General features: G+C 42.5%; 1 protein-coding gene across 1 annotated transcript in view; it reads left to right on the top strand.

Moving 5' to 3' along the window:
* Rab3 (RAS oncogene family member Rab3) overlaps window positions 1–10,000 on the top strand; it is a 295,748-nt gene that overhangs the window by 20,805 nt on the left and 264,943 nt on the right. Inside the window, exon 2 of the mRNA XM_076198483.1 lies at window positions 2,985–3,020. The gene's annotated coding sequence lies outside the window, so the exon portion shown is untranslated. The remainder of the gene's footprint in view (window positions 1–2,984; window positions 3,021–10,000) is intronic.

The following is a 10,000-nucleotide window of genomic DNA, read 5'->3' as shown; positions in this document are numbered from 1 at the left end:
TCTGACAGTTAATAATTTTCTTTATCGTTTTCTCCAATTTTCTGACAAGGATCTGACCATTCGAGGGGTGAGCAAAGAAAATTTCACAAAATCATTCATATATTATTAAAAGTTTCATTTACAAGGAGACATTATCAGGAATTACAAAATCTGGAATACACAAAAAGTGCAAAAGTTAACATAAAAACTGATGAGGTTACAATAATATAACATGACAGTGGAACAATAACTAGATTAAACAAATGACACTAAAATGCAGACCTGGGCGCGTTCCTCGGTGTCCTGACTGGTATGACTTTGCTTAGGACACAGAGGAACGCATATAGGAACGCACTGAGGAACGCGCCCAGCTCTGCTAAAATGCACGAGTGTAAGGGCTTGTATACTTGTGAAGATCTGAGATCTCGCGCTAATTCGGGAAGATCTCCTAACGGTATGAGGGGTGAGTGGGGGCTGAGGTGGAGGGGTTGGGGTGGAGTGGTTGGGGTGGAGGGAAAGGGGTAATGAGTAGTCTTACCTCACGAGGAGGGGCAGATGGAGGGGGAGAGGATGGGTTTACCTGACGCGCAGGAGGCGGAAGGGTAGGTGGAGGGGAATGTGAGCCTACCACATGAGACTTGTGAAAAATAGAATTGTCGTCAGATAAATCAATGCTTGAAATCATGTTTAATTTTATGATCATAGTTGTTTTTTCTAATATACATTAATTACATAAGTTTAAATCTGCGTGGGTGCCTACAAACTAGCAATTATTCTCGTGCAGTTAACTAAGTCCTCCCGGTTAACTACGTGGTTAAAGTAACGCTGGATATGATGTTTAATAACTTCATCTGGTTGATGCATGGGGACTTGGGGAGGCGTGTATTGAAGCTGCACTTAGTATGGCCAATATAGGTAGAGTTTCGAGGCACGCATTCCACGAGTAAACATTGATATTTGTACATTACATTGGTTTTTGGAGCTAGCCTCAGTATTAACTATTACATACAATATTATTTCTCATAACCTTAGAGCTAGTTTCTGGGTTGGTGTAATAAATTAATACACATATTTGTTTGTCTTCAATTGTGAGGTGGCAGTTCCTAGTAATATATATATATATATATATATTTGTAGGTCTCTGTGAATATGTTCTGATAGTAAATATTGATATATTGAGGCTTGGGGGAGTTTTTGAGTAGAACAATTATCATATAACATCGTATTGTACACAAAGATCGAACTCTATGTGAGAATAGGCAAAATTATTAACTAATATTTGGCGTACATGTTTTAATTCAACAAGCAGAGACTGCCAGGAAGAACACACTTTCATGGCTCTGTGAACATAGGCGCTGATATCACCACGCTGAGTATCAAAATGGTGGGTAGGAAACATCTCTACTCGCAGAAACTCTCGTGTATAAAAGGATTATCACATTGGGGTATTTTCCCTCCGACCTCAGATTAATCGGCGGTAGGTAGCGCCCACCTCCAACACTTTTTCCTCCGGAAGATCTCTATGACAAACAATTTTGTTTCATCGACAAAATGCTGAAGGAAAACTATTTTCCTCCAGTATATTTGATGCCTTCCCGAAATCTGTGGGATGAAATCCTACTCCAAAAATCGGAGGAAAAATGGCTCAGTGTGATACGCTTTGCGATCCAATTATCCAGACAGTTAAACCGTATAAGCCATCTTCCTCTCATGGGTTTATTAATTCATTTATCCATTTGATTATTTATTTATTTATTTTATGTATGATTTATTTTGTTTATTTATATAAATATAGTAATTTATATTCATTTATTCATTCACTTTCATCGTTTATTTATATACTTGTCATATACATTTATGTATTCGTTCATGTATTTATTCATACATTCATATATATTATATATATATTTCTATAATTTACTTTTTTAAACTAATGCATTACGGTACTTACATCATAACCGATTTTTCATTAATTTGATCATATACGTTTTTTATTGATTGATTGATTTTTTTTTTTTTACAAATAAGATTTTACTCATGAACAAATGGCCAAGGCGTTGGGAGAGGGGGGTGGAGGCAAGATGGTGCTGGCGCTTGAATTGAAGGCCATCTTGCTTGTTAAAGTGAAACAACGAATTCCTCCTCAGATCCGATTACGACAGCTTAGGGGAGGGGAGGAAGACGAGGAGGAGGAGGAGGAGGAGGAGGAGGAGGAGGAGGGGAATCGTGGAAAAGAAATTATATCTATATATAGACGAGCCCCACTCACAAACGCACATACAGTACATTCTCTCTCTCTCTCTCTCTCTCTCTCTCTCACACACACACACAGAGAGAGAGAGAGAGAGAGAGAGAGAGAGAGAGAGCGAGGGAGGGGGAGAACTTCCATTTCACCTTTGCAGTGTTGAAATCTCCGATACTGTAAGCTGATTTTTATTATTTATTCTGGTTGACTGCAGATGATCTTAATCAGCTGAAGACTAGTCATGAATCTAACCCGTTTACTAATGAATGACTGCCATTGGAATCAAATCACTTGACGACAACTATAATATAAGAAAAAGTGCCACCCGGTACGAAAGGGGTTAAAGGGAGTTCTTATTTTGTGACACTCGCTTTATTCTGGCTATCGCCAGTCTATTTCCTTAATTTCGTGGCACCCAGCGACTCCTGGCGTGCACACCGAACACAGAGGGATATGTTGTCCCTCCAGATCGCGCCTAAAGCGGGCCCTACGTGATCAATATTATTGCGCAATATTCCGTATTGTACAATATCATTGACGGTGTAAGGATGGCACTGAAGAATGACAATATATTGAAGACATCAAATGTACGGGCCAGACACGTGTGCCTCTTCAATACCATTCCTATACCGTCAATAATATTGTACAATACGGAATATTGCGCAATAATATTGATCGTGTGGGGCCTACTTAAGCCTCTACGGGAGTATGCCCTTTATTTATTTATTTTCATTAATGTGGAATTATCTTTTATTTTCAGAATCCCGAGAATTTCTACAAACAAAATCAGCAAAAGGTACATAAATTTGATGTTTAGTAGACTGTGCCTGTACAGTTGGCAGCACTTATAAGTGATACGTTGCTAAAACAGCGATGTATTCTAGTGTCTTCAGTTCTGTATTCCAAAAATGGATTTACATGCATACATACACACGTACATACGTACGCATATACATGTATACATACACACGTACATACAGTAGGTACATACGTACTCTTATACATGCATACATACACACATACAGGACGTAAATACGTACGGATATACGTGTATACATACAGACATAAATACAGTTCGTACATACGTACGCACATATATGCACATAAGTACGTACATACGCACGCAAATACATACATACGTACATATATACATGCACACGTACATACATACATGCGTACAAACATACGTACATATATAATGCGTACATACATACGCATACACATACAAAGTACATATATTCATGCATACGTACATACATACATAAGTGCGCACACATTCATTCATACATATATATACATACATACATACATACATACATACATACATACATACTCAAGGGACTTTTTCCACCCTATATGGGGGTTGGGAAGTTAATATCCACTCCTCTTCTTTCTCCTCTTGCCCCCTCCTCTTCCTTCCTCTCTTCCTCTTCCTCCTCCTCCTCACCGGTGTCAGTGGTTCCTCAAGACTCGTGCGCGGTTTCTGTAGTTTTCATATTTCTTTTGTAATTCCTGTGAGAGTTTATGTTTCTCTCTTTCATTCTCCCCTCTCTCTCTCTTTTCTCTCCCTTTCACCCCTCTCTATCACTCTCTTTCTCACTCTCTATCTCTCTTTCCCTTTCTCTCTCTCCCTTTCTCCTTTCTCTCTCCTCTCCCTCTTTCTCATTATCTTATTCTCAACCTCTCCCTTTTCTCAGTCTCTCTATCTCTATCCCTTTCCTCTCTCTCTCCTCTTTCTGACTCTCTTTTTTCACTATCTCCATTTTCTCAGTCTCTCTATCTCTCTCACTTCCCCCCCTCTCTCTCTCCTCTTTCTCACTCTCTCATTTTTCTCAATCTCTCTTTTCTCACTCTCTCGCATTTCTCAGTCTCTCTATCTCTCTCCCTTTCCCCTTTCTCTCCTCTTTCTCAATCTCTCTTTTCTCACTCTCTCCCTTTTCTTAGTCTCTCTATCTCTCTCCCTTTCCCCCCTATCTCCTCTTTCTCTCTCTCTCCTCTTTCTCAATCTCTCTTTTCTCACTCTCTTAGTCTCTCTCTCTTTCCCCTCTCTCTCCTCTTTCTCTCTCTCTCTCCTCTTTCTCAATCTCTCTTTTCTCACTCTCTCCCTTTTCTTAGTCTCTCTATCTCCCTTCGGATCCCCTCTCTTCCGCCTGCAGTGTCTCTTCTTCGTCTGTTGTCTCTCAGTCTGCTCTCTTTCCCCTTCCTTCCCTTCCCTTCCCTCCCCTTCCCTTCCCTTCCCTCCCCTTCCCTTGCCCCTTTCCTTCCTTCGTGTCCCCTTCCCTCCTCTCCTTTTCCTCTTCTTCCCTTCTCTCCTCTTCTCTTTTCTCCTCTCCACTCTCGTCTTTCCTCTCTCTTTCCCCTCCTCTCCGTCCTCCTCCGCTCCCCTCCTTTCCCCTTCCCCGTCTCCCCTCTTCTCCTCTCCCCTCTCTTCCCATTCTTCTTCCGTTTTCTTTTCTTAACCTTTTCTCAGATTACTGTTTTGTTTTCGTGATTTAATCACTTTACACCCTCTCCCCCTTTTTCCCCCTCTCCGTTCACCTCTCTCTCTCTCTCTCTCCTTTCCCCTCTCTCTCCTTCTCGTCTTTCCTCTTTGAAGCGAATTTATTTTCCTGATCTCGAACGAATTTAGGTTTATTTGTATTTTATTTTGAGGTTATTTTGATTTCCCCCCCATCTTCCCCCTCCCCCCTCCCCCCACCACACGCTTTGTGCTACCTTTCTCTCCCCTTTCTATATCTCCCCTCTTTGTGAGGTGTATTTGGATTTATCTTTGTGTTTGTAAACTTTCTGCCTGGTCTTCTTGTTGGGTTGCAAAATAGTCATCGTCAGTATCATTTTCATCTTCGTCGTTGTCATCATCGTCATGATCATCATCATCATCATCACCATTGCCGTCATCGTCATTGTCATCTTTGTCATCATCACTATCATCGTCACCAGCATTACTCTCATCGTTGTTGCCATGATCTTCCTCATCATCATCATCGTCATTATCATCATCACCATCATCATTATCATCGTCATCATCACCATTACTATCATCATCACATGTTATTCTTTCTTGTATAAAAGACATACAACTGAATATAGAAATGACCCATGTTGTAAAAGAACACTAAAAAGCAGATTGATATCATTATCACAATAACAGACTATATCTTTGATTTTCTATACAATATATATATATATATATATATATATATATATATATATATATATATATATATATATATACATATATATTAATACATACATATATATGCATATATGCAAAGTAGACGACTTGGAAAAAAGAAACTAACGAAGCAGAGCGCTTTCGTATATTACACCCAGTGCAAAAATATATATACGAAAGCACTCTACTTCGTTAGTTTCTTTTTTCCAAGTGGTCTACTTTGCATAAGTGAACACACGTACCCGTATTCTTATTAGCATATATATATATATATATATATATATATATATATATATATATATATATATATATATATATATATATAAATATATATATACAGTAAACTACTTAAAGATAATTATTGTTGAAAGAAATATAGTAACTCCTCAACGACAACAAGATCTATTTGGATGGTAAATGTCAGGTCAGGTCAGGCCGCGTGATTGTCCAAAAGGTCAGAAGCGCTGGTAAACTACAGTTCATAAAACAAACAACAACCCGTTTTCCTTTCCCATATTTTTCGCCGTTTTCTTCTCTACCTTTCCTCTATCTTCCTTCCATTCTTTTTCTTCCCCTCTCCTTCCCTATCTTCCTATTCCCCTCTTTCTCTCTTTTCCTCTTCCTCTTCCTCTTCCTCCTCCTCCTCCTCTCCAATCCATTACTTGTCTCTCCCAATTCATTCTCTCTCCTTTCTCTCCTCTCTCCTGTCTCGTCTATTGCCTCTCTTTCCCTCTTTATTCTCCTCTCTCTCACTCTCTTCCTTCTTCCTTTCTATTACCTCTCCTCTTTTTTTCCTCTTTTTTTCTTCTCTTTGTTTGATCTCTTGTGATTCTTCTCCTCTTCTGGCATGTATCAATTCTTTCTCCTTCTTCTCTTTTATTCTTTCTCCTTCTTCTCTTTTATGTATTCTGCCTTTCTCCTCTTCCTTCTGTTTTCTCTTTCCATTGAAGCTTTTTGGCATTCCGTCTCTGTTTTCTCTCTGTAGATTCTCTTTTCTCTCTTCCCCTCTTCTCTCTCTCTCCCATTTTTCCTTTATTTGTTCCTCTCTCTTTCCCCCTCCCTTCTCTCTTTCAAGTGTTCATCTTCCCTTTTCTCTTCACATTTTTCTTCTCTTTTGTCTTTTCTTTTCCTTCACGCCTTTTCTTTTCTTTAAATCCTCCTTTCCTTAAATTTCTCCTTAAATCCTCCTATCCTTAAATTTCTCCTTAAATCCTCCTATCCTTAAATTTCTCCTTAAATCCCCCTATCATTAAATTTCTCCTTAAATCCTCCTATCCTTAGATTTCTCATTCAATCCTCCTATCCTTTAAATTCTCCTTAAATCCTCATATCCTTAAATTTCTCCTTAAATCCTATCCTTAAATTTCTCCTTAAATCCTCCTATCCTTAAATTTCTCCTTAAATCCCCCTATCATTAAATTTCTCCTTAAATCCTCCTTTCCTTAGATTTCTCATTCAATCCTCCTATCCTTTAAATTCTCCTTAAATCCTATCCTTAAAATTCTCCTTAAATCCTCCTATCCTTAAAATTCTCCTTAAATCCTCCTTTCCTTAAAATTCTCCTTAAATCCTCCTATCCTTAAATTTCTCCTTAAATCCTCCTATCCTTAAAATTCTCCTTAAATCCTCCTATCCTTAAAATTCTCCTTAAATCCTCCTATCCTTAAAATTCTCCTTAAACCCTCCTATCCTTAACATTCTCCTTAAACCCTCCTATCCTTAACATTCTCCTTAAATCTCCCTCCTTGACCACCTTAATGATTCCACCTCTTCGATGTGATATTGCTCACAATATACAATCTTTTCCTTCCCTCACCTCATTTCCCCTTCCTCATTTCCCTCTCTCTTTTTTCCTGTCCCATTTCATCCTCCTCATTTCCCTCTCCCTTTTTCCTTCCCTCGCCTCATTTCCTCCCTCCTCATTTCCTTCCCCCTTTTTCTTCCCTCCCTTCATTTCCCCTTCCTCGTCTCCTCCTTCCTCATTTCCCTCTCTCTTTTTCCCTCTGTCCCATTTCCTCCTCATCATTTCCCTTCCCCTTTTTCTTCCCTCCCTTCATTTCCCCTTCCTCATCTCGTTCCTCATTTCCCTCTTTTTCCTTCCCTCCCATTTTCCCCTTCTTCGTTTCCCCCTCATTTCCTTCCCTCCCTTCATTTCCCTCTCTCTTTTTCCTTCCCTCCCATTTTCCCCCTCATTTCCCTCTCCCCTTTTCTTTCCCTCCCACTCTTTTCCCTTCCCCATTTCCCTCTCCCTCTTTCCTTTTCCCCATTGCCCCCTCTAATTTCCCTCTCCCTTTTTCCTTTCCTCCCCTCTTTTTCCCTTCCTCATTTCCCTTTCCCTTTTTCCTTTCCTCCTTCCCCCTTTCCTTCCCTCCCTTCTTTCCTCTTCCTCATTTCCCTCTCCCTTTTTCCTTTCCTCTCCCCCTCTTCCTTCCCTCCCCTCTTTTTCCTTTCTCATTTCCCTTCCCTCCCCTCTTTCCCCCTCATTTCCTTTCCTCCCCCTTTTCATTTCCCCCTCCCTTTTTCCTTTCCTCTTTCCCCTTTTCCTTCCCTCTCCTTAATTCCCTCTCCGTTTTTCCTTCCCTCCTCCCCTCCTTCCCCTTCCCCTCTCCGTTTTTCCTTTCCTCCTCCCCTCTTTTCCTTCCCTCCGTCTCCTCTTTCCCTTTCCTTTCTCCTCCGTATGCTCTTGTTTGTGTTTCTTCTTTAATCTCCTTCATTCACATTCAATGATACTCCTCATTCTCAGGTTCCCCTCTGTTGCATATTTCTCCCCTCTCCCCCTTTCCCCTCTCTCCCTTTCCCCGTCCTCCTTTCTCCCTTAGCTTCCGTCTTTTCCTTTCCCCTTTTCCCCTCTCCTCCTCTCCCTACCTCCTTTCTCCCTCCTCTCACTCTCTCCCTCCTCTCCCTCTCTCCTCCTCTTCTCTCTCCCTCCTCTCCCTCTCTCCTCCTCTTCTCTCTCCCTCCTCTCCCTCTCTCCTCCTCTTCTCTCTCCCTCTTATCCATCTCTTCCTCCTATCCCTCTCTCCCTCTTATCCATCTCTTCCTCCTATCCCTCTCTCCCTCCTCTCCCTCTCTCCTCCCCTTCTCTCTCCCTCCTCTCCCTCTCTCCTCCCCTTCTCTCTCCTCCTCTCTCAGCCCTTCCTTCCCCTTCCAGCCCTTCCTATAGTCATGTTCTTTTCCCCTCATCTTCCCTCCCCTCCCTTCTCCACACATCCATTCCCCTCTTCTCCCCTCCCCACCCCTTCCCCTCCATCACTTCACCCTTCCTTCTCGTCACCTTTACTCACCTCCCCCTCCCTTCCCTCCACCTCCCTTCCTCACCTTCACTCCCATGTCCTCCTCTTACCTCCCCTTTCCCTTCCCTTTACCTCCCCTCCAACTCCCCTCCTCTCTTTCCTTCCTATTCTTTCCTCTCACCTCCCCTTTCCTTTCCCCTTACCTTCCCTCCCATTCCCTCCTCTCACTTCCCCTTTCCCCTCCCCTCCCCTCCCTTCGCTCAGCTTCCTCTCACCTTCTCTCCTATTACCTCCTCTCACTTCCCCTTTCCCTCTCCCTCACCTCACTTCCCTCCACCTCCCCTCCCATCCCCTCCTCTCATTTCCTCCTTCCCTTCCCCTCACCTCCCCTCTCTTCCCTCCCCTCCCTTCCCCTCACCTTCTCTCCTATTACCTCCTCTCACTTCCCCTTTCCCTCTCCCTCACCTCACTTCCCTCCACCTCCCTTCCCATCCCCTCCTCTCATTTCCTCTTTCCCTTCCCCTCACCTCCCCTGTTCTCCCCTCTCTTCCCTCCCCTTCTCTCCCCTCCCTTCCCTCCCCCCTCCTCCGTCTTGATCTTCCCCGCTCGCTCCCTCTGGCTTCAAGACCACTTCGGCGACTCCTTCTGCAGTCGAAGTAGGTCTTCGGGTCACGGCCAAGGAGAACCTTCCTTCCTTCCTTCCTCTTCCTTCCTCTTCCTTCTTCGGCTCTGGCGCCGCCGCCGCTGCCGCCAACGCTGACCTGTTGCTCCTCTGGGCTCTGGATCGGGGCACGAGGAGGAGGAGGAGGAGGAGGAGGAGGAGGAGGTAAAAGAAGGTCAAGAGGAGGTAGAAAAAGAAGAGGAGGAACAGAAGGAAAAGGAAAGGAAAAAAGAGAAACAGGAGGAAAATGAAGAAGAGAAAGAAGAAGAAGGAGGAGGAGGAAGAGGAGGTAAAAGAAAATCAAGAGGAGGAAGAAAAAGAAGAGGAAGAGGAGGAACAGGGGGAAGAGGAAGAAGAAAAAAGAAACAGAAGGAACAGGAGGAAAAGGAAGAAGAGAAAGAAAAAGGAGGAAAGGAGGAGTAGGAGGAGGAGGAGGAGGTAAAAGAAGATCAAGAGGAGGAAGAAAAAGAAGAGGAAGAGGAGGAACAGGGGGAAGAGGAAGAAGAAAAAAAGAAACAGAAGGAACAGGAGGAAAAGGAAGAAGAGAAAGAAAAAGGAGGAAAGGAGGAGTAGGAGGAGGAGGAGGAGGAGGTAAAAGAAGATCAAGAGGAGGAAGAAAAAGAAGAGGAAGAAGAGGAACAGAAGGAAGAGGAAGAAAAAAAAATAGAAACAGGAGGAACAAGAGCAAAAGGAAGAAGAAGAAGAGA

This window comes from Oratosquilla oratoria, chromosome 15 (genome assembly GCF_046742065.1).
Source record: "Oratosquilla oratoria isolate Oo_2021 chromosome 15, ASM4674206v1, whole genome shotgun sequence".
Lineage (NCBI taxonomy): Eukaryota > Metazoa > Arthropoda > Malacostraca > Stomatopoda > Squillidae > Oratosquilla > Oratosquilla oratoria.
This window is presented reverse-complemented; position numbering and strand designations above follow the sequence as displayed.